This window comes from Phascolarctos cinereus, unplaced genomic scaffold, assembly GCF_003287225.1.
Source record: "Phascolarctos cinereus isolate Bilbo 61053 unplaced genomic scaffold, phaCin_HiC Scaffold_4;HRSCAF=312, whole genome shotgun sequence".
Classification (NCBI taxonomy): domain Eukaryota; kingdom Metazoa; phylum Chordata; class Mammalia; order Diprotodontia; family Phascolarctidae; genus Phascolarctos; species Phascolarctos cinereus.
In genome coordinates, this window is record NW_027555847.1 from 594,789,457 (window position 1) to 594,793,596 (window position 4,140).

Sequence of the window (4,140 nt, forward strand, 5' to 3'; positions counted from 1 at the left end):
AAGAGGTAGAGGCCAGAGGTCAGAGCATTCAGGGAAGAGGTGTCAGTGAATGCAAAAGCCTTTGAGGCATGTAGGTCCATACAACTAGATGGTGGAGTGTGTGGAGGAGGGCGAGGTGTAAGAAGACTGGAAAGATTATGAAGAGTTTTAAGCAGCAGAGGACTTTATAGTTGATCCCATATTTTATGAAATAGAGGCCCAGAGAAGTAGAACAATTATCTCATTTTTCTATTTATATCCTCAGGCTTGTAGAACAAAGAAAGTACTTAATAAGTATTTGGTTAGTGATTGATTAATTGATTGTCCACAGTCACCCAGCTAGGGAAGGGGGCAAAATAGGAACCCAGTTCTCTTCTGACCCTCCCAATCCAGAGCTCTTTCACCACATCATCATCAACCATATCAATAAGCATTTATTAGGCACCCGCTAGGTGCCAGGCACTATGCATACGTACACATGTGCACTGTGCAATGGGGATACAAGGAAAGATAAAAACATGGTCCCTGCCCTCATGGAGCTTCCATTCTAATGGGCAAACAGCATGTAAAGAACTAGGTACACACAGTAGATGGGAGGTAGTCTCAGAGGGAAGGCAATGTTATCTTTGGGAAGTGCTGAAGAATCATGTCTACTGCTTATCTTTACAGTATGGGTTTTAGAAATGAGTGTTCGTTTTTTAAATCATTTAGTTCATGTCTTTCCATATATCAGAACAAATTTTGAAAAATATTTAGGGGTATAGTGGCTACAGCATTGGACTGGGAGTCAGGAATACCTGGGTTCAAATTTGGCCTTAGATTCTTACTATCTTCAGGACTCTGGAACAATTCATTTCACCTCTGTCTGCCTCAGTTTCCTCAACTGTAAAATAAGGATAGTAATAGCATCTACCTCACAAGGTAGCTAGGTGGCAAGTGGATAGAGTACACAACCTGGAGTCAGGAAGACCTGAGTCCAAATCAGACCTCACATATTTAGTAGCTGTGTGACCCTAGGCACGTCACTTAATCCTGTTTGCCTCAGTTTTCTCATCTGTAAAATGATATGGAGAATGAAATGGCAAATCACTCCAATGTCTTTGCCAAGAAAGGACCTAAGTAGGGTCAGGAAGAGTCAGACAGGACTGAATAACAACAAAAACCACCTCACGAGGATGTTGTAAGGATCAAAGGAGGTAATATTTGTAAAGTGCCTTGCAAACTCTAATGCTGACGCTGCTCTCCCTTCTCTTCTCCCATATCCCCTCCCCACCATTGTTGAGTTGGCATGTGTGATAGGCATTTGTTGGCTGGGGCATCCTCATTTTGGCAAACTGAGCAAGCAGCCCAGCAGCTCATCTGGCTATAAACGGGAGTTTCTCACTCAATAGGTGGTCCTTTCTCAACAGGATTTTGGCATCTTAGCAAAGGGAGGGAGTCAGTCCTGCTGCTCTTCTCTTGTGCCATTTATTTATGTGCATAAAGAGCCTCCTGTACACCAGGCTTTATCCAGATATTTCACAAGCCCTAAATGCAGGTAAAGAGGTGGAGGGAGGGGGAGGAATGACATGCTTTTATATGTATGTTGGCTTGTGCCCGTCTAATTCGCAGTGAGGTGGCACTGGCAAGCTACCTGATTTCAACACACACACGGCTCCCAGCTGGCCACCTCTTCCCACACTGGCTTGCTAAGGCACGCAGACTCTAAGGCACTCACTTGGCCTACTAGTGAAAATCAAGTGCGCACACACACACACACACACACACACACACACACATGCACATGCACGCGTGCGCGCACACACACACACACACACACACACACACCCTTCCCAGGCTGATTTTGTTATAAAAAGGTAAAGTTTGGGCAGAAATGAAAGAAAGTCTGAGAGGAGAAACAGTCAGCCCACCTGCCCTGGGGGAAATGGCTAAGGTGTAGGAGGTGAAGAAAGACAGAGCAAAAATGAATCCTTAGAGCCTGAGCCCCTCCTGCCCATGTGCACAAAATCAACAAACAGCCATCTGAAGCACCGAGGTTTTCTTTTTTTAAATTTCTTTCATCTTCCCTCCCTCTCCCCCATAACAAAAGCAGTATTTTGTGATGTGTTCTTTAGGATCCGAGGTCTATGAAACTGGGATTTCTCCAATTGAATATCCTTTTGTCAGCCTGAATGGGTCAAAGATGAAAATGAGAAGGAGCAAGACCATAACAAAATGTCTTCAAACTTGTTCCATTGGAGGAGGTGGCTCTGGAGTGAGAGAATAAGCAGAACTGTTTTAAAACAAACACAAAAACAAACAACCGCAGGATCTAGAGGTGCAGGCCTCCAGACTCGTCCAGCCTTGGGCAAGATCCCACCTTCCCCAAAACTGGAGAGGAGATCCTGGAAACAGCTGTGATTTTCTTAGTCAGGGTTCCCTCTTGCTATAGAGAAGCCAATGAAGATAGCCTTGTTCTCTACCCAATTTGATAGGCAATAAAGATGAGCAAATCATTCTTTGTAAATTTTGTTGTTTGGTCTTTTTCGGTGGTGACTGAAAACAGGGTCTTTGTGACTCCTTTTGGGGTTTCTTGGCAAAGATACTGGAGTGGTTTACCATTTCATTCTTCATATCATTTTACAGATGAGGAAACTGAGGCAAACAGGATTAAGTGACTTGCCCAGGGTCACACAGCCAGTGTCTGGGGCCAGATTTGAACTCAGGAAGATGTCTTCCTGAGTCTAGGGCCGGCACTTTGTCCACCATCACTTAGCCTTTTTTGTATCTAGCAGACAGCACCAAAGAGGTTGAAGGTAATTTAATCCAAACCGCTGTGAACTATATGGCTATGAATGAAGTATATAAAGACAGAGAAAGACAGGGAGATAGGTAGATAGATAGATAGATAGATAGATAGATAGATAGATAGATAGATAGATAGATAGATAGATAGATAAATGGATACATGGATGGATGAATATATATAATATAGATGTTATGTAAAAAACCGTTATGATAATGAATAGGAAAAAAATGGTAACAGCATGGGATTATAGAAAGAGTGCTAACCCTGGTGATTCAAATCCCACCTCAGCTGGTAATGCCTGCTTTACTTTAAATAAATCACTAAAGTAAACAAGCATAAATTAAGCACCAATTAAGCACAGGGCCTGGAGTCAGAAGACCTGAGTTCAAATTTGACTTCAGATACTGTGTGATCCTGGGCAGGTCACTTAATCTTTGTTTGCCTCAATCCACTGGAAAAGGAAACGGCAAACCACTCCAGTATCTTTGCCAAGAAAAGTCTATGGACCATATTAGTGTGTTGTGGTGCATGGGATCACAAAGAGTTGGACAGGACTGAATGACATGTGCCAGGCACTTGCACGCTTAACTTCTCTGAGCCTCAGTTCCCTAAATGGTAAAATGAAGAGTTCAGCTAGGTGACTTCTAAAATCTCTTTCAGTTCTCAATTTACAATCTCCCTTTAGACTGTGAGCACCTTGAGAACAAAGACTGTATTTTTTTCTTTTTAACCTTTCTTTATAGCCCAGCCACGTAGCAGAGTGACTGTTATACAGTAGGCACTCAATAAATGCTTGTTGACTGACTGACATAACAATCAAGCACCTTCACGGGACAGAAACACAGAAATAACTCTGAAGTCATGGTGAATCTTCAGGAATCCCTCCAAGCCCACTGACCTTTTCCAGTACCTGGTTCACCTTCCAAAACACTGAATCAGTAGGGTAGAAATAGTTATTGTTCTTACAAAATTGGACAAGTAAAATATTTCCAATCAAAATGTGATGACAAGTTAAATGACATGGGTTCCATTTCCATTATAAAGATCTTTTAAAAATGAGTTCTGCCTGCACAAGATACTCAGTAGGATGTAAGCTCTATCAAAGGTGGTTTTCCCCTCCCCCAGGCCTTCATCCAAGATAGCATCTAAAGCAGGGAGTCTCCACGTTTCTCTAAGGTGGAAATCCATGAGAAGAGAAGCAGATTGAACTAAGTGATAGGAAGATTGCCCAGCCTTCTTTCCTTCTCGGTCTTTTTAAATTTGGTTTGCCTATTCATTTGCATGGCTCTCCACTGTTAACAATCAGGCAGAACTCTTTGATATGTGTTTTCACAAAATGATTCTGACCTCTCTAATGTAATTCAGTATTTATT

General features: G+C 42.3%; 1 long non-coding RNA gene across 1 annotated transcript in view; it reads right to left on the minus strand.

Annotated features, from left to right (window-relative positions):
* Window positions 1–2,002: 2,002 nt before the first annotated feature.
* LOC144457020 (uncharacterized) overlaps window positions 2,003–4,140 on the minus strand; it is a 7,777-nt gene continuing 5,639 nt past the window's right edge. Inside the window, exon 3 of the long non-coding RNA XR_013486299.1 lies at window positions 2,003–2,228. This is a non-coding gene — a long non-coding RNA (uncharacterized LOC144457020). The remainder of the gene's footprint in view (window positions 2,229–4,140) is intronic.